Source organism: Saccopteryx leptura, chromosome 3 (genome assembly GCF_036850995.1).
Source record: "Saccopteryx leptura isolate mSacLep1 chromosome 3, mSacLep1_pri_phased_curated, whole genome shotgun sequence".
NCBI lineage: Eukaryota > Metazoa > Chordata > Mammalia > Chiroptera > Emballonuridae > Saccopteryx > Saccopteryx leptura.
The window spans coordinates 120,978,771-120,999,895 of NC_089505.1; the positions used below are offsets into that span (position 1 = coordinate 120,978,771).

Here is a 21,125-nt window from a genome sequence, read left to right on the forward strand (position 1 = left end):
ATTATCAAAGGAAGTGCCTAGATATGACCCAAAAAACATATGCTGTGCAAATGCTTCTTTCCTGCTGCGACTGTGTCAGACAGCAAGGTTGGATCGGCTCCTGACACTTGGGATTCATGGTCATGAGCCGGCACTCACCCACTCCACACGATGGAGAGAGGGTTTTCGGGGCTGCCCCTTCACTGAGATGGATGTCTTTATGTAACTTTGTGTATGTGTGTTTGGGAAATAGCACAGAGAAAATTTTCCTAAAACAAAAATACACAGAACAATGAATTTCTAAAGCAAACCACGCAAGTAAGCACAGCCAAGGTCAAGGAATGTGGAATATGATTTCACAGGTATGTCTTCTGCCTTCCTGAGATGTGTTTCTGTGGCACTCCTGACATCATCAATGTCTGTGCCAGTGTCACCCACTGCTTTGGGTATTTGGCTTTTGGCTGGGTAAGGTGGTAGAATGACATCAGAGGGGAATTTTCTGGAAGACACAGAGTTTGAATTATGCTTTTAGGCATGATGAGGTATGAGGGACAAAGAAATTTTGGAGGAGAGCCTCAGGCTAAGGCCACATGATGAACCATAGCTCCTTCCCTGGTTGTCACTGCAGCGGCTACCTGATGGCTACATATACCTCTAAGGTTCAAGGTCTAAGGCTATTAGTGAGCTCCAATTGAGGAATTAGGTCTGAAAGATAGGGCACTGCTAGTGGGGGAGGAACAAGAGAGGAGAATTCTAGCCCTGGGACACGGGAATGTTTTCATGCTGCCCAGAGAGGATGGCCCATCTGGAGACACATTCTTCCTGCTATTGAGGCTTCTCCTCTCAGAAGAAGGCCATCGCCCTTGAAGGTTGTCCATGAGCAGCTGCTCACTTTTGCAAAGCCCTGCTAAGACCCAGACCTCCTTGTCTGCCTAAGGCTGAGATGCAGAAACCTTAGCCAGAGTGTTTACCATGTCACTGATGTCCCTCTGTGTCCTGGCTTGAACAGATCTTTCTCTGCACAAGTGAAGATGTGGTTTCAATAGCTGTCACCTGGGAACTATGCAAGTGGTCATAACCAACCCTGGTGCATGGGGTGCACCCAGGTTTAAGACATATCTCCTTTTCTTTTCTTTCAACTGTCTGGAGATCTGTGAGGCAGGATTGCAGGAGGCCCTTATCCCACTTTAATATTAAGGGAAGGAGCCTGCCAAGATGCTCATCAGGGAGGAGCTTGAGCCGAGTCTTCTGATTCTGGGCTCCTATGACCAAGGCTCCATAGGGAGCATTGACTTCTCTGAGGACACGTGTTGGTGAGAATAAGAGCGGAGCTCTCTGGAGCCAGAGGGAAAGGGGAGGCTCCATGTGGGAGGAGAAGACAGAGGTTGGGGACCTGAGAGCACCAGAGATGAATTCCATTTCATCCTTCCCGCTCTAACCATACTACCTGCTGCCCTGTCTGATCACAGGCACTGGTGTCCACATGTGTGCACATATGTGTGGGTAGAGTGTGGTGTGTGAGGGTACATATGGGTCTGGCTGCACCTGAGAATCTCTGTGTATGTGTCATGCAGGTGAGCATATGACCAAGAACTCAGGCTAGATTTCTACCATTTTCTGAAGCCAGCAGGGTCACATCTTGGTCCCTGTTCTCACCCCAGTGGAATCTTTGCTTAGAGCACATAAGCATGGTTGACTACCAGCATTCCAAGCTCCCATTTTCCTGTGCTCTCTGAGCATGGCCACCGAGCCCTTTTGCACTCTTGATGTCGTGGGACCTGTGAACTTCCTGTTCAGCATGCTCTCAGCTCACTTTTCTGCTCTATGTCTCAGTAAGCACTGAGTGTCCACCCTGCCTCTTCTTAAAGCAGGGCTGAATTGGACCAGGGACCTAGGAGGCCAGGAGACTGGGAGGAAGAACCTGGATGCCAGTACTGGTTGGGAGAGAAGCCCTTCAGGGAGGCAGGATGAGACATCTCACCAAAGGCAGTGGGGTGCCTAGAGGTCTGTCTGTGCCATAGACGTGTGGCATTCAGGACCCTGGTCTAAGAATGGCAGGGAGTAGGAAAGGAGGAAGACCTGTGTTCAGAACCAGCAAGAGAACAGAACCGGGTTGAGAGAGGCTGGTGAAGGAGGACTAAGGGAACAGACCCCTGGGTCAGGAAGACCATCACCCACATAGTCACCACATGTGGCAGTGTTGCAGAAGCCCTTCTGCCTTAGAGTAGCTGACGAGAGATGCAGGGGACTGCCAAGAGCCTGTCCTGTGAAGAAAGTACTGCAAGCTCTTTGGCCTCACCAATTTAAACACTTGAACTCTTCCAAGTCCCTTCTGGACAGCGGCTCATCCCACGGCCGCTGAGGTGATGTGTCCTGGCACCACAGAGCAGATATTGTCTCCCTTCCTTGTCTCTCAAGAGAAGACAGACATTGTTAACTTTATTCCAGGGAGAAAGAAAAGTGAGGGTTTGTTATGACAAATGTGCAGAGATGTAGCACACAGAAGGGATTTGGGAACACAGGCCAATGAAGATCACATAGGGATATGTTAGGCTGAATAATGACTCCCAACATATCCATGGTCTAATTCTCTCAAGGCGTGACTATGTCCTGTTGGAACTGAGTGGGCCCGTGTAATCACAAATGTCCTCATAAAAGAGAAGGAAGTGTGAAGACAGAAACAGAGAGACATTTGAAGATGCTGTTGGATTTGAAAATGGAGGAGAGCTCCAAGAGGCAAGGAAAGTAATGCAGCTCAGATGCTAGAGGGACAATGACAGGGATTCTCTCCGAGAGCCCAGGATGTGGGGGCTCTGCCAACACCGTGGTTGTAGTCCAGTGAAACACATTTCAGGCTTCTGACTCCAGAACACAGGAGAAAAAATTTTTGGTGTTTCAAGTCACTGAGGCTGTTATAAATTATTACAGCAGCTAAAGGTAACTAATATAGGGACAGACAAGCAGGCAGAGAGTGGAAAAGACAGGGAGAGGGCAGACAGGCAGAGGACTGGAGGAGGAGATCAGGTAGATTGGTAGGTGTGCGGATGGAAGGCAGGAATTGATAAGAGAGACAGGGGATGGGAGTGGGTAACAGGAAGGCAGGAAGGAGTTCCTCAGAGCTTGTCCTTGTGTCATCAGGGTTAGAGGAGCTTCCTGAGCTGCAGGTGGATCCCATTCTTGGATTTCAACACAACTTCTTCTATAAGGATGGGAATTCTGAAAGGATCCACTACCAGCTCAAAGCGAAGCAGGGTCAAGGCCACGGCCACCTTCAGCTCATTCATTGCAAATTGCTTCCCGATGCAGTTCCTGGACCAGGGAGGGAAATGACATGAGAAATGGTCTCACACCCCCCAACATTTCCCTCCCCCCTTTTTTTTTGCTGGGTAGGTATTGGCCACTGACCCATAGCCCTTGCCAGGACCAAGGGATTCCAATGTGAGTCAATCTGATCCCCTTTCTGTTAGGTTGTGCAGACTTTTACCCCACCAGTCTACCTTCACATTCTGCCCCTGAACTTTGACAAAGTCTATTTTTCCTCCACAGGTAGCTCCTAACTCCTATTTCTGCTCCCAGCAGGCATGGGATCCTGTTAGGGGAAGTTCAGTGCCCTAAGATACTGAGTGAAGTCAAATGAATCACCAAAAGATTTTTTTTTCTTGAGAGAGGAAAGAGAGAGAGAAGATGGGCAGAAGTGGTTCTCATATGTGCCTTGGCCAGGCAAGCCCAGGTTTTGAATTGGCAAACTTGGTGTTCCAGTTTGATGCATTATCCACTGCACCATCACAGGTCAGGCAACCAAAAATTAATTATTAGCTTGTCCATTCCTTCTATAAGCAGTTTCTGGTTTCACAATGTGGAAGCCAGGTCAAGGCATGATATGGAGTGTGTGGGGGGGTAGGCACACACTCAGGTCTTCACTACTCAGAGGGACGCACTGGGACCTCGATCCTCAAAGAGAAGGAAAGGTTCACAGAGAAGGAGACATGAAATTGTGTGAGGAAATGAAGATGACAACAGGGAAATTTCCTGGGGTAACAAGACATTATCGACCTTCAACCAATTTTATTACCTGCCTCCTAATAATGGTCTAAACTCCTGCCTTTCCCTCCTCCCTCAGTCTACCAGCTTCTGTAGCCTTCCCATTCGCCTGAAGAAATGTAGCTCCTTGACATTCAACAGTCTCCTCCTCTGGACTTTTGTGTCTCTGTCTTCCCTTCCTCTAGAATGAAGCCATGACTTATCTCAGTCCCTCCTATGCTCCAAATCACAGGTAGCCCTCTATGGGTTGCTGCCCCCCTCACCTCCTACCTGTCCATCTCCACTTCCTAACTCAGCTCATGTTGTTGAGATCACAGACAATGCCCTCCCTCCACCTCTTCCTGCCACATGCTCAAGGCTAAATCCAATGACATCCCGTCTTCACTCTGCTGGCTGTACCTTTTCTTCCCCAGACCCCAAGGCCATTAGTATTTAATTCAGGGGTACATCACCATCAAGTTCCCGGGATATTGTAAGGACCATGTGTAAGGTCGGTGGATAGAGGTATGGTCACGTGGGAACCCAGGCCCGGGAACTTTGGCTAGGACTGCCCACAACCAAGTCCGCCAAAGGAAGCTTCCCAGGAACCATTTGGAAAGAAGTGATCGTCTGCCAGCCAGTGAAATTTCACCACGTCATAGCAGCTCCATTTCCCTAGAGGGACCCTTTAAATATCTCCCACGTGGTTTAATCCGTGCAACTTCCCTGACCTCCATCTTTCACCTCCATCTCTCTTTCTTTCCTCGGGGCCAGGGAACCTTGCCAGGCGGGATGTGCGCTCTGTACTCAATAAAGCCATTTATTATTCCACACTTTGTGGCTCCAGCCCTCTTCCTTCCTTCTCGGCGGGGAAAAATACCTTACACCATGGGACATTCATCAATTTGCTCAATGAGTGAATGAGTGAGTGAAACAAAGAATGAATATATGATGTCTGTCTTGAGTAGAAGTATTTATTGTTTTCTTAACTCTGAACTACTAGAGGCAGGGACATTATCTTATTCATTTCCTAACACAAGAGTTAGCACAAAAAGATAGGCTTAAGAAATCTTTATTATATGCGGCTTAAGTGTCTGTTTGTCGCCGATAGCTTATTGGTTGCTTGCGTAACTGTACTAGCCAATGGGGTGAAGTTGCCATGGCATTCAAATAGCCCCGCCTTCTGGCATGCCACCTCACAAATTGAGGTTAAAGATTGGAGCAACTATTATGCTGTTAAGAAATCTTAGCATCAGAAGGGGTCTTTGCAATGGTACAAGACTAGAGGTTCTCCAATTGAAAAATAATGTCATAATAGCTAAGTCTTTGACTGGCTCCTCTAAAGGTGAAATACATGTCATTCCAAGAATTGATTGGGCTCCATCTCAAACAGGGTTGCCATTTCAATTGAGACGTAGACAATTTCCTGTAAAACTTGCCTTTGCTATGACCATCAATAAGTCTCAGGACCAAACGCTTAAGCGTGTTGGCATTTTTTTACCTGAGCCTGGATTTGGACACGGTCAACTTTATGTTGCCTGTTCAAGAGTTCGTGAAAGAATGGACGTAAAATTAAAAATAATTGATGGTCCTCTGCAAGGCGAGCTTAAAAATGATGGAAAGATCTACACAAGAAATATTGTGTACAAAGAGATCTTTGACATGTGAATTAACATTTTATTATTTAAATCACCTTTATTTATTGAGCTAGCGGTGGCTCTTAAGAAATGTACCGCCAGTGGTTTCCTTCATTGCACTCTACTTTAAGCAATTAAGCAAGTAGAAGGGGGAAACCCCATGGGGCAGTAAGCAAAGGGGCGTCCTCGCCGCCTGCCCTGGGTAATTCAGTTTGAATTAGCAGACACCTTTGCACAAATCATTTTAATTACAATTTATAATATCTAGAACAGCGGTCATTTTGTATGACCGCCGGGCTTTCTAGTACTTTTATATGTGAATAAAGTTAATCTAATTGAAAAAGTAAATAAAAATTGAAAAAAAAAGTAAACATGATTTCTGACCTAGGAATTAAGTTGCCTAGTGCTCTCCTGCCCTCTAGTGGCAGATATATGACTTGCAATCAAGGTCTATGAAGAAGGACTCCATCCCAGGAGAAATCAAATGCTGGAGCCAGTTAGTCTCTAGAAGAACAATTTGTTTAAAGTCTGTTCCGTTAAATCTGATTCACTGTTTGAAGAACTCACAGACTTATGGATTCTGAAAAATCTTGTTTCTTGTAAGCAAGTTCAAAACTTATGGAAGTTACTACGTATTTCACAGGAGGATTTCTGTAGCATTTGAAAAAACAGCATCAGTTCTGGAGTGTATTCAACAGCTATTTCAAGTGTGCTGTGTAGTTTACACACTGGGAAGCTTTCAATGTATATGTCATATACAAAACGTGGGTTTTCTCTCAAAATCAGTGATTGTCTTTATTTTTATGCTGTTTGCCAATGTTGGACTCTGTAGACTGTGGGGCTATGATATTTAAATTCTACTTTATATATAGAATTCTGTCAAAACTGAAAGAACTGTCACACTTATGTGGATATTCATGTCAAGTCAAACTTTTTTGGGGATAGATTGCAAACCTAGAGAGGCACACATTGAATCAAAGCTCCCTTTAAATACTTATAGCCCCATTTGTGCACTGTGCTTGAATAATTGACACAAGGAAGGTGGCTGGAAATCCAAACAGACACAAATATCACGGACATGTGAGTGGCAGATCAGTGAAGTAGAAAAGGCAGTGGCTGGACTTCCCTGAGGGAAGATGAAAAAAAATCTCTTTTACTGATAATTGAGGAAATCAATCTGAAGTCTAATTTTTATGGAAAATTATAAGTCTGAGAAGCTGTATTCCTGAAGTGAGGGAAAACTCCAGAATAACTGAACTTCAGAACAATGACTGACACTGCATTGTGGGTGGCTATTCGAAAAGTAGCCACTGAAGAGTGTTTCAGACCAATGTGTTCCTCACAGTTTTTGCAATCTATCTCAACAAAAAGTTTGACTACATATTAATATTCACATAACCATATGAAACTTTCCAAATGGAAAAATTTATTATATAAAGAGAAATTTGTATACCATATCCCCCTGTCTACATAGTCCAACATTGACAAACAGCATAAAAAAGGGAATCAATTGTTTTTGAGAGAAAGTCAGTGAGTAAAGTGTCTGTGTCATGTCCTGAAATGCCACTTTTCCTTTGTACATATTGACAAATGCTCACTCCCAACACACCCTCATATAAAACCATAACTGCAGACACCACATATAAATGTAGTGGTCACAAACATCAGGGTATGCTCCCATGATACCCCACCCAAGTATAGAACACTCACCTTGATCCTCCTGAGAAGGGCAGGAAAGCATGGCTGTGTATATCAGAACCCGGTGCAAAACGGGATGGGTCAAACACCTGCAGAGAGAGCACCAGGGCCGGGACAGGTAGATCACACCCCTCCTTCCAATCCATGAGGACACGAGACTCCCAGGGGTTGAAGCAGGAGAAGGGATTGTCTCGAGAGATCAGCCCATCCTCCCTCCCACAGCCATCATACCTCTGGATCTGGCCACACCTTTGGATTGTGGTGAAGGGCATAAATGGAAAGTGTGACTATGACTCCTGTAGGGCAGGGAGAAGAGAGAAGAGCAATCACACACATGCCAGGAGGGGACAGGTGCATGCACACAAACCTTGGGAGCCACAAAGAGAGTCACTTCAAGAAGAATGATCCTATTGCAATAGAGGTAGTTGCACACAGTAAAGTCAGGTGTACACATACATTAATGTAGATAACTATGACCCAGGAATGAGGGGCAAGAAAGAATTGAAAGCTTATTTTATTTTCAGAAAATCAAGTTAAAACCCACATTTATCAATGCCACCTATGAGTCCTTGGGGATTATGCATTAACTCATTCAATCTCATGACAGCCTTCCAAGGGGCACATTCATATTCCCATCGTTCGAATGAGACATCTGAGCTTCAGAGAGGTTGAGCAGCTTAGCTTGCCTATTATGACAGTTAGGATGTAGCAGGGTTAGGAATCAGACCAAAATTGAGCCAAGGGTGGTCTCTAATCATGGCAGGGGTCTCAGATCTGGCCCTCAGCTGCTCTCTGCCATCAGATTGAGGGCTCTTCAGAGACTGAACCAGTTGACCTATGACAATGGATTTCTTGATCTACCTCATTTGCCTACATCCCAGAAGAAAGAAACCACATGTACCCTAGCCTTGTCTGATGGTCTCTGCAACCCTTATTCTCAGAGATTAAAATTTTAGAGAAGAATTCTGGAAGCCACATTCAGATTCTAACATCTCCTTGTAAAGAAGATTCCATCGACTGAGTCATTATTAAATTAATTGTCATGTTTATGGTTCTTTGCATTTATCACAAAAGAGTTGTGCACATATTATTTCAGATATGAGGGATATTCAAATAGATGAGAAAATGTGGATATATTTGTCCCTAGAATTTTGTAATCTGTAGTTGGGATTAGAGCATGAAGTGTTAGAATTAAGGGTAAAGGGTTGAAGCAAAAAGCAAAAACTAAAATAACAACAAAAACAACAACAAAAAAACCCCAACTCCTAGACATTGGCAACAATATGGTGATTACCAGAGGAAAAGGGAGGTGGTGGGAGGCAAAAGAAAGTCAATGGTTGATAAATGGTGATGGAAGAAAATTTGACTTTGAATGATGAGCACACAATATAATATACAGATGATATATTATAGAATTTTACACCTGAAACATATGTAATTTTATAAACAGGTGTCACCCCCATTAATTCAATAAGAATTAAAAAAAAAAAAAAGAAAATCGTAGGGAATCATCCTACCAATCAAATTGTTTCTGCATGTAAGCTTGCTCTCATAGTATAATATGCTTTAATATTAAAATAAAAAAAGAATCACAGGACACTAGTGCCTTCAAATGGAATGACTATAGCACCATAAAACCAGGGATTCTAAATGTGATGGAATGCTAGTCTTGGAGAATAAGAGAAGATTAGGATTCTAGTCATGTGAGATGACAGAATTGAGACAGATCCTATTTAGGTGAATGTACCAAAATGATTTTTTTTCTCTATGAGTTGAAGGATAACTCATATTTAATGAACTTTTGCTGTGGTCAAAATATGAGCCAGACATTTTATGTTCTTCACCCAAACTACAAAGTAAGCATCCACATAATGGTGAAGACACAGAGCATAGAGTTTCAGAACTGATCTAGGTATATGGATCTGATCTCCCATGTGTTCTTGCAGAGTGCCTAGGATAGTGAGTGTGGTGAAGTTCAGATCTATGGGTAAGGAGCGTCCATTAGGGAAGGTGATGGGCTTGCTAAGCTCTCTGCTGACTCGTGGTACAGGTGGATAGAGTCGCAGTGCCTCCTTGATGCACATGGTGGTGCAGGTGATCCCTGAAATGAATGAAGCACAACCTGAGGGCAGGCAGGGCCCAGACAGACCAGGGCTTCTTGTCTAGCTGAGTGGGCGGGGCTCTTTCATCTCCTGAGCACTCACCAGGTGATGGAGGCGCCATCCCCCAGGAGGCTCTGGACCTCCTTGCAGCACCTCTCTTGATGCTCAGGATACGCAGCCAGAGCATAGAGGACCCAGGAAATGCCACTGGCAGTGGTGTCATGACCCTCAACATGAATGTGTCCACTTCGGCATGGAGGTCCTTGTCAGACAAGGGCTCCCATCCTTCATCTGGGGAAGGCACGGGAAGAGAGTAGGGTTTGCCCTTTTCTCTGGATTTCTGGGCAAAACCTCAGGCCTCCTACACACACTCACTCTTGCAAAGAGGAGGATGTCCAGGAAATCTAAGTGCTTCTTTCTCCTGACCTTCTCCAGCTCTTCCTGCTCCTGCAGATGTGCCTCCCTCAGCTTGATCACTTGGTCTGTAAAGAACAGTGGTCCCCAGGCAGAGCTCAGAGTGCAGGGGGCCCAGAAACTGAAACCCAGAGTGACTGCTGCACCTACCCTCACCCTGCTCCAATCTGGGTGCCAGTGAATCAGGATGAGCATGGCAGTGGGTGTGCACATCAGGGGTGAGAGCTCTAGCACCCTCTGATTGCAGGTCAGGCCTCCTCTCAATAGCACAGTCATGGTGTAGGATATAACTGAATGCTGCTTGGAGGGGGTGACATCTCCAGTGCGATGACACATGTAAACCCCTGCACAGCCTCATGCAGCCTAACATCTTGGTTCCCAAGAATTGCACCAGAAAAGTATCAGCTGTCAGTATGTCTCAGCTCCTGAAGTGCAACAGGGGCCAGGCTCTTGAGGGTCAGAGCCAGTCCCTTTGCTATGAGCCTGATGACAGAGGGGATCAATTTGGGGGATGGAGACAAACCTGTGTGTTCATGGGCAACCTGGCAGGACCGGTCGTTCCAGTGGCTTTGAGGAGTCAGCCAGTAGATGATGTCATTCTGGTAGAAGAAATTCCTCACTCGATTATGAAAATGATTTTTCAGGTCTCCAATGGCCTGGATGTAGGATTGGGAGTTTCTGAAGGGAGCAGATACATAAAAGACTCTGGTATTTGGTGGCTTCTGACTTGGAGGTGTAGTGGGGCTCTTTGTGGGTGTTCCCACAAACATTTAATGCTTCTGTCTTACAGCCCTTGAGCGCCTTTATAAGTGCTATGAGCAACCAGGCTTCTCCCTGTGTCAGGGATCAGGGATCTGTGGCTGAGTCAAGGTTTGATTTGGACTGGAATTTGTTTGTGGTCAGGAGCTCTCAACACACTTGCTTTTAGTGTGATGAGCATCTCAGCTGCCTGAACTGCCTCTTCAGGTAGTTTATGTCAGATGGTAAAACAAAAGCCCTGTAGCAGAAGGATTATTGCTGACCTGTCTGTCTGGACGCTGCCCTGCTGGCTGAAGGCGCACTTCATGATGGTGTCCAGGGTCATCACGGAGACGTGTTCAAAGATCTCCAGATGTGAGTCCTGGCTGACGAGCTCTTCCCATCTGTCCTGTAGTGGGAGGAGGACATTGACCCTGCTCTACTCCCTCCGAGGGCCTCTGGCGACACAGCTAAGCTCTCTCTCTTTCTCCAGAGACCTCACTTTCCAGAACCGAGGCATTATAGCACATTAAGAGTGCAAACAAATGTTTGAAAAGTGAGGATTATTTTCTGAGAAAGTTTGAGTGTAAAATTAAACAGGCTCTCTCATAATAATCTGAGTTCATTTTGAATTTGAGAAATAAGTTAGGGTGGTAACAATATTTTAGCAGACCTTAAAACATTGTTTCTCAGGGAACAAAGAGGGTGTCTTCTCTGAGTTTGAGCTAGACCTGAGGAACAAGTGCACCTCTCTCAAGGCAAGAGGAAACCTAAGTGACTAGCACCAGGGCTAAAAGAAGGTACAGCAGGGATTTTAATTTCTTTCATTCGTCAAATGGTAGCTGAGCATAGCTGGAGAGGTCAGAGACCTGATGGGAGGTGACATGATGGCAGGAGTTGGCTCTGTAAGTGAGAACCGAATCTCCACTTCCTTCCATGGAGTGGCTCAAATCATGCTGAAGCCTTGGACCCTTGGTCAGAGCCCATCTGAATGACATCCTGGGATGTACACCCTGCCGTGAAGTTGCCACTGCCAAGGAATGCCAGTAGCAGTTTGTCTTGTCTAGAGAAATGACTGTTGCTGGGCGTGGTGGCGCGCGCCTTTAGTCCCAGCTACTCGGGAGGCAGAGGTAGGAGGATCGCTTGAGCCCAGGAGTTCTGGGCTATAGTGCACTATGCCGATCGGTGTCCGCACTAAGTTCGGCATCAATATGGTGACCTCTTGGGAGTGGGGGACCACCAGGTTGACTAAGGAGGGGTGAACCGACCCAGGTCGGAGAAATGACTGTTGTTCTAGTTCACTCTGTTGAAGACATCGAGGTGAAAGAAGAGAAGGCCTTGTTTTCCTCTGTCCCTCTTTTCCCTTGGCAATGACAAGGTAGTGTTGATCCAAGCTGGTGCTTAGGCACTTCCTGTCCTATCCACTGTTGGGAAGCTCTGTCACATAGTAGGTTCTGAGCATGTTATTCTGGTTGGCTGTGTCTGATGGATGTCAGAAGAACACACATGTGTATTATGTAAGTTGTGGTGTGAGTGGGTATGAGCAGGTGAGAATGGAATGGACTTACCAGCATCACTTGGAGAGAGTTGGCCATGATCCCCACATAGGGCTTCAGGATGTCATAGTGGAAGGCTGGGGTCAGAATCCGCCGATGCTGTGTCCACTTCTGCCCATTCAACAGGAGCAAACCATACCCTGGACCACAGATAAAAGTGTGGGGGAAGGGTGATAGAATCAGAAGGATGACTGGGGACAGTTTGGGAGGAACCAAGCATGTCAGAAGAAGAAGGCATTTCGTGGGCAAAGCAGGAAGGGCCTGTACATTTCAGGAATGTGAACTTCCCCAAATAGCATGTTCATAGGATGTCATGACAGCTATGAGATGAAGGCTGAGATAAAGTAGGCATGGTAGGGGGCAAGTCATAGAAGAATGTAAATAAATGTAACTCTAAAAACATTGGAGGACACTGAGAAGTGATAGGAAAAAGTTGAGTTTCAGGGAACCTCTCACCACCTCCTGGAATGGGTGAGGGTTTTATTAGAAGAGAAATGAGGCTTGATTCAGAGATGAGGGTAGTGATATGGTGCAATATGGTTCTGGATACCTGTTGTTCTCTGTGAGCCAGAGAGTTAGCTCTTGGTAAATCAACCTGGCAGGTGGACTGCAGTCCTGTTTAGACATACTTACCAATCCAAGGAGCCAGGAATCTGTAGAAAACATGAGACGTTGGGTCTGAAATACAAGAAAGGGCATTACAGAAACTGGAGGGGAAAGAAAACAAGGCAGGCAGTCCCCAGGAGGCAGCTGTGGTCCAGACCATGGGCTGCCATCCCTTTCTGATGACTGTCAGCTGCTTGTTTGTCTCAAGTGACCTTCCACATGCCTCCCATATCCATGTATCCTTGTCTTTTTTTTTTTTTTTTTTTTTTTTTGTATTTTTCTGAAGCTGGAAACGGGGAGAGACAGTCAGATAGACTCCTGCATGCGCCGGACCAGGATCTACCCGGCACGCCCACCAGGGGCGACGCTCTGCCCACCAGGGGGTGATGCTCTGCCCCTCCGGGGCGTCGCTCTGCGGCGACCAGAGCCACTCTAGCGCCTGGGGCAGAGGCCAAGGAGCCATCCCCAGCGCCTGGGCCATCTTTGCTCCAATGGAGCCTCCTCTGCGGGAGGGGAAGAGAGAGACAGAGAGGAAGGAGAGGGGGGTGGAGAAGCAAATGGGCGCTTCTCCTATGTGCCCTGGCCGGGAATCGAACCCAGGTCCCCCGCACGCCACGCTGACGCTCTACCGCTGAGCCAACCGGCCAAGGCCCATGTATCCTTGTCTTAATAGTCACTGTGGGCTCAGAAAGGCAGACTCAGTGTCCCAGCAACAGAATACCCACAGGACTAGCATAGTGAATCAATCTTCAGTGCCAGAGGAAAAAATATGTGGTCTTCCTACAACTGATGGGGGCTTAGTCATCCCATGACCCTGGATAGGCAACATTTAGAGGTGCCAAACCCAGTCAAGGTGGATGGGAAATAGTTTTTCAGATCTGTGGGAATTTACTTAACAGATTTTCTTAATCTGTTTAAAAAAAAAAGGAAGAAAGAAAAAAGATAGAAAAAAAAAGAAAAAGAAACAAAGAAAATGAAAATGAAAAAAAAAAAGGTAATAAAAATTGGCCTTGGACAGCTATGAAACAATTCATTTTAAGTAGGTATTGTTAGCCTTATGCTATCTTGTGGGCTGACAGTGCAGTTGGGAGAGGGTCAGGTGATGATGGCAGAAAACTAAGAGTCTCTTCTGGAATTTCACAACCCAAGGGCGTGAAACCAAGAAGGAAGAGCTGCTCCAGCCACACTGCAGGTATCACTTTCACCTGATCTTCCCAGGATGACCTTCATGTAGTCAGGGTCATAAACCACAAAGATGACCTGGCTGCCCCATAGCCAGAGAGGACAGGCATACGGGAATTTCTCTATCCATTTCAGAAGCCTTTGTAGCTTCTGGTCCTTTGAGAACTGTAAGTAAGGGAAAGACAAATCAATAAAACCTTTCTCTTTAGGTCTAGTCTTGGAGTGGTGGTGAAGGGTAGGATGACCACAGGGAGACAATTCTGGATCTGTCATGAATGCTTAGGAGTTTGGAACTGTTTCTGATGAACCAGGCTCTAATCTGGATTCTTTTTTTTGGTGAGAGAGAGAGAGAGAAAGAGAGAGAGAAAAAAGGGAAGAGGGAGAGATGAGAAGCATCAACTCGTAGTTTTGGTACTTTTGTTGTTCATTAATTGCTTCTTATATTAATTAATTGTTCTTCTTACATTAATTACTTGTTCATTAATTGCTTCTTGATTGGGGGAGCTCCAGCTGAGCCAGTGACCCCTTTCTTAAGCCATTTACCTTAGGCTTCAAGCTGAGCGACTTTGGGCTCAAACTATGCGATCATGTTGATGATCCCACACTCAAGCCAGTGAACCTTGGAGTCTTGAACCTGGGATCTTAGCGTCCCAGCTATACACTCTATCTACTGCACTGCCACTGGTCAGACTAATCTGGATTCTTGCTCTTTCTCAACACTTGGTCTAAGGTCATATTCTGGCTTTGGAGACCTTATGCAGAACTGCCTTTAGAATCTTATACATATTATGTGTTTGATAGCTGTTCAGTTGTGAATGAAATGGTGTACAAGCCTTTTTCATGGACTTATATTAGAGTTATTGATTGAACAAAGTCCCTTTCATCTTCATATGTTGAAGACTTAATTCCCTGTACCTCAGAATGTGCTTTATTTGAAGATATGGTCTTTATAGGAGTAATTAACTTAAAGAAAAAAGGTCATTAGAGTGGGTCCTGTCTAACATAACTATCTTTATAAAAAGGGAGAAGTTTGGACATAGAAACAGTCACTCCTAGAGGGGAGACGATATGAAGAGACATGTGGGGAAGACAGTGGCTTATTAGCCAAGGAGAGAGGCCTGGGGCTGATGGTTCCTTCACAGTCTGAAGATGGAGCCAACCTTGCCAACAACTTGATTTTGGACTTCTGGTCTCCAGAAATGTGAGACACTCAATTTCTGATGTTTTTAGCCACCCAGTTTGTTAAGCAGCTCTAACAAAGTAGTACGATTGGGTAATACTCAAGGCATACCTATGATTGGGGAAGAATTATTACTTTATCCTGTTTCACTGAAGAATGAGGAAACTGTTAAAGAATATGCCCAGGTGAGCTGCACTTACACCCATGCCTGCTGACCCCAGGGTTCTCAGAGCTCCATGTTGTCTCTATTATATTTTAACTCAATATTCTAATTTCTGGGTCTTCTGTTGGTGAATTTACCTTTAAAATTTATAATTTCTATGTACTTAGAGCTGCATAGAGCATGCCTTATAGGAATTATGCTTTATTTTTAAAAGAATGAAGAAATGGGAGAAAGAATAAATGAGTGCGTGTGAGAGAGTGGATGAGTGAGTCTTGTTTAAAATTCTTGTTGCAAATGACAGATACTGTGTTTCCTCGAAAATAAGATAGTGGCTTATATTAATTTTTGCTCCTAAAGATGTGCTAGGTCTTATTTTCAGGGGATATCTTATTTTTCCATGAACAAGAATTCACATGTATTGTTGAACAAAAAAAATATCAACATTTATTAATGTACTATAATCATGTCATCACAAGCATCAGCATAACCAGCCAAACTCTGAATTCCCTCAAGAATTTCTTATGACTCTATTTCCATGTACAACAATCTACCCTGTTTCCCTGAAAATAAGACAATGTCTTATATTAATTTTTGCTCCTAAGGATGTGCTATTTCTTATTTTCAGGGGAGGCCTTATATTTCTAATCTTGAAAAAAATTTGCACTAGGTCTTATTTTCAGGGAAACAGGGTATAATCTTGAGCTAATGTAAGAGAGAAAAAAGACAAAGAGGAGGCTGAGGGCCCTGGGCTGTGGAAGGGGCAGAACCAGGGACTGGAAAGTTCCCGAACTGAGTCTCTCATTCTTTCTCTCTGTATGTACATGCATTCATTGTCTTTCCAAGTGTTTATTGGGGTTCTTCCTGACAGTTTTCTAGAAGCTGGCAATATAGATACAAATAAATAAACAACAGTCCCCGTCCTCATGGTGCTGTGTCTACGTGGTGGAAGAGAGCACTTGTAACCTTCCCAATGCTACCATTCTATCACATGTCATGTCTGAATGGCTCTGTGAATCCTATTTGAGAATCTAATTGCAATATGGCCAAGTGTTCACCTGCTAAAATCAACTGTGGTTGAGGGCATTCAGAACCCATCCTTTGTGGAGGAAGAGCTCTCAAAGCAGCTGAGCTCAGTAGACATCCCAAAATGATTCCACTGCAGTGAATGAACAAAGACATAAATGAGTAGATGCGTAGATGGATCCGCTATTCATTTATTTGATAAATATGTATTAAGGACTTACTCCAGGTCAGTTGCCATCCCAGGTGCTGGAGATTCAGCAGTGAACAACAGAAGTCCCTGCTACCCTGGAGCTTATGTTTGAGTGGGGATGCAGGTAGGCAAATAATCCTACAGTGACCTGAGAAGTTTCCTGTGGGAAGTGCGTCAGAAGGCTACTTTATGTTCCCAGGTCATGTGCATTATTGGGGCTGCCCTTCTCCTTTGATCCAAGGTGGGGAATGACCAATGGGAGCCTCTTACTACCCTGGCTATGTTACCTGGTCCTCTAGGTCATCTCCTTCTGGCCCACCAGGGGCCTGGGAGACCCTGTTTTCAGCACAGGAGCCTGCTTTCTTTCTGATTGCTTGGTGGCCAAGCCAGTCAGCTTCCCGGAAATTCTGTTCCTGGGCACCATAGTTAGTCCCTTTGGGGACCCACAGGAGCTAAACTGTGTTCTTCTTTTTTCATTCTTATCTCTAGGCCATTTGACATCTACTGCTCCAGTAGAGCAGTTGGGACTGCCGCCTGTCCTTGTGCATGTGTAGCCAGAGCCAGTAGGGACTATTGAAGAGGGGAGGGTGCCCATGGTGGCAGGGGTGACAACACTGTAGGCAAATATCTAGTGCCCACCTGGCCTCCAGGCTTGGGCTACTCCTTTCAGGAAACTTTGCAAGAGAGTTGTCCTCACCTGGCTATCTCTGCGAAAAGCAGCCACAAAGAAATTTTCCCAAAGGGAGACAAAAAGAGTTGATGCACAGGTAACAGTGTGGCAACTCAGGCAATTGTCAGATGTAGATTTTGCTGGAGGGGCATGTATGCCTGTTTTGCAGTGAGAACACGGTGGAAATGGTTTGTTTGAGTTATTATTTTTCCTTTTAATTGAATTTATTGGGTGACATTGTTCAATAATATTAGATAGGTTTCTATAATAAATCCTCTGTATATTGTATTTTGTGTTCACCATGTTAAATGAAGTCTTCTGTCATTACCATTTATTCCTCTATATCTCTTCTACCTCCAACCATTTCTCTTTCCCACTGTTGTCTGTGTCTATGAGGTTATTTTTATTTTCTCTTCTTTTCTTTTCTTTTTTTTTTTTTTCTTTCTTTCTTTCTTTCTTTCTTTCTTTCTTTCTTTCTTTCTTTCTTTCTTTCTTTCTTTTTTTTACAGAGACAAAGAAAGAGTCAGAGAGAGCGATAGATAGGGACAGACAGATAGGAATGGAGAGAGATGAGAAGCATCAATCATCAGTTTTCCGTTGCGACACCTTAGTTGTTCATTGATTGCTTTCTCATATGTGCCTTGACCGCGGGGCTACAGCAGGCCGAGTGACCTCTTGCTCAAGCCAGTGACCTTGGGTCCAAGCTGGTGAGCTTTGCTCAAACCAGATGAGCCCGCGCTCAAGCTGGTGATCTTGGGGTCTCGAACCTAGGTCCTCAGCATCCCAGTTCGATGCTCTATCCACTGCGCCATCACCTGGTCAGGCTATTTTTCTTTTTAATATTTTTACCTTTTTATCCAGCTTCACAACCCCTCTTCCCTCTGACAGCTGTCAGTCTGTACTTTAACTAGGTGTCTGTTTCTATTTTATTTGTTAGTTTATTAGATTTCACATATGAGTTAAATCGTATGGTACTTGTCTTTCTCTGACTGGCTTATTTTATGTAGTATAATGCTCTCCAGGGCCATTCTTGCTGTTGCAAAGGATAAGATTTCTTTCTTTTCATGGGCGAGTGGTTTTCTATTGTGTAAAGGTACTACAGCTTTTTTATGCACTCATCTACTGATGGACACTGGGGCTGCTTCCAAGTCTTAGCTATTGTAAATAATTGTGCGATGATCATCTAGGTGCTTTAACTCTTTTTTTTTTCTTTCTTTTTCCATTTTTCTGAAGCTGGAAACAGGGAGAGACAGTCAGACAGACTCCCGCATGCGCCCGACCGGGATCCACCCGGCACGCCCACCATGGGGCGAAGCTCTGCCTACCAGGGGGCGATGCTCTGCCCATCCTGGGCGTCGCCATGTTGCGACCAGAGCCACTCTAGCGCCTGAGGCAGAGGCCACAGAGCCATCCCCAGCGCCCGGGCCATCTTTGCTCCAATGGAGCCTTGGCTGCGGGAGGGGAAGAGAGAGACAGGAAAGCGCGGCGGAGGGGTGGAGAAGCAAATGGGCGCTTCTCCTGTGTGCCCTGGCCGGGAATCGAACCCGGGTTCTCCGCACGCTAGGCCGACGCTCTACCGCTGAGCCAACCGGCCAGGGCTGGTGCTTTAACTCTTTTGAACTGGTGTTTTGGATTTCATCATATATATTCCCAGAAGTGAAATCACTGGGTCATAAGGCCGTTCCATTTTTAATTTTTTTGTGTGTGTGACAGAGACAGAGAGAGAGATAGAGATAGGGATAGATAGGGACAGACAGAAAGGAAGGAAGACAGATGAGAAGCACCAGTTCTTCGTTGCAGCACCTTAGTTGTTCATTGATTGCTTTTTCATATGTGCCTTGACTGGGGGCTACAGCAGACCAAGTGACCCCTTGCTCAAGCCAGCAATCTTGGGGTTTTGAACTTGGATCCTCTGTGTCCCAGTCCGACGCTCTATTCACTGCGTCACCACCTGGTCAGACCATTTTAAATTTTTTGAGGTAACTCTATACTACTTTTTATAATGGATGTACCCCCACCAACAGTATAACACCCGGGCCAATACTTGTTGTTTGTTGATTTATTGATGATAGACATTCTGATAGTTGTGAGGTGATAACTAACTGTGGTTTTAGTTTGCATTTTCTGATGATCAGTGAGCTTGAACATCTTTTTATATTTCTATTGGCCAACTGTATATTTTCTGTGGAGAAGTGTCATTCTTCAATTGGATCACTTATTATCTTTAGTGTTGAGTTTTATAAGTTCTTTACACATTTTGGATATTAACCTCTTATGAGATGTATTATTGGTGAATGTATTCCCTCATTCAGTGGGTTTTCTTTTCATTTTGTTAAAGGTTTCCTTAGCTGTGCAACATTTTTTAAAAAAGATTTTATTTATTAATTTTACAAAGAGAGAAGAGAGAGGGAAGAGGAATGAGAAGTATCAACTTATAGTTGTTTCAGTTTGTTGTTTATTGATTACTTGTCATATGTGACTAACCTGGGCAAACCCAGGGTTTTAAACCCACAATTTTAGTGTTCCAGGTTGATGCTTACTCACTGTGCCACCACAGGCCAGGCCTGCTTGCAAAAACTTTTAAATTTGATGTAGTCTCATGTTGTTAACTTTATTTATTTATTTATTTATTCTTTTGCTTGAGGATACATATTAGAAAAAATATTGTTAAGAGAAGTGTTTGAGATTTTACTGCCTATGTTTTCTTTGGGTTATTATTTTTTTTAATAATTTTATTTTTTTAATAGGGCGACATCAATAAATCAGGATACATATATTCAAAGATAACATGTCCAGGTTATCTTGTCATTCAATTATGTTGCATACCCATCACCCAAAGTCAGATTGTCCTCCGTCAGCCTCTATCTAGTTTTCTTTGTACCCCTCCCCCTCCCCCTTTCCTATCCCTCTCCCCCCTCCCCACGTAACCAACACACTCTTATCAATGTCTCTTAGTCTCGCTTTTATGTCCCACCTACGTATGGAATAATGCAGTTCCTGGTTTTTTCTGATTTACTTATTTCACTTCATATAATGTTATCAAGATCCCACCATTTTGCTGTAAATGATCCGATGTCATCATTTCTTATGACTGAGTAGTATTCCTAGTGTATATGTGCCACATCTTCTTTATCCAGTCATCTATTGACAGGCTTTTTGGTTGTTTCCATGTCCTGGCCACTGTGAACAATGCTGCAATGAACATGGGGCTGCATGTGTCTTTACATATCAATGTTTCTGAGTTTTTGGGGTGTATACCCAGTAGAGGGATTGCTGGGTCATAAGGTAGTTCTATTTGCAGTTTTTTGAGGAACCACCATACTTTCTTCCATAATGGTTGTACTACTTAACATTCCCACCAACAGTGTATGAGGGTTCCTTTTTCTCCACAGCCTCTCCAACATTTGCTATTACCTGTCTTGTTAATAATAGCTAATCGAACAGGTGTGAGGTGGTATCTCATTTCAGTTTTGATTTGCATTTCTCTAATAACTAAAGAAGATGGGCATCTTTTCATATATCTGTTGGCCATTTGTATTTCTTCCTGGGAGAAGTGTCTGTTCATGTCCTCTTCCCATTTTTTTATTGGATTGTTTGTTTGTTGTTGAGTTTTATGAGTTCTTTGTAAATTTTGGATATTAGGCCCTTATCTGAGCTGTTGTTTGAAAATATCATTTCCCATTTAGTTGGCTGTCTGTTTATTTTGATATCAGTTTCTCTTGCTGAGCAAAAACTTTTTATTCTGATGTAGTCCCATTCATTTATCTTTGCCTTCACTTCTCTTGCCATTGGAGTCAAGTTCATAAAATGTTCTTTAAAACCCAGGTCCATGAGTTTAGTACCTATGTCTTCTTCTATGTACTTTATTGTTTCAGGTCTTATATTTAGGTCTTTGATCCATTTTGAATTAATTTTAGTACACGGGGACAGGCTGTAGTCGAGTTTCATTCTTTTGCATGTGGCTTTC

The 21,125-nt window shown here is 44.3% G+C and overlaps 1 pseudogene; it reads right to left on the reverse strand.

Moving 5' to 3' along the window:
* Positions 1–3,008: 3,008 nt before the first annotated feature.
* Positions 3,009–15,318, reverse strand: LOC136398306 (cytochrome P450 4A11-like; annotated as a pseudogene).
* Positions 15,319–21,125: the final 5,807 nt, after the last annotated feature.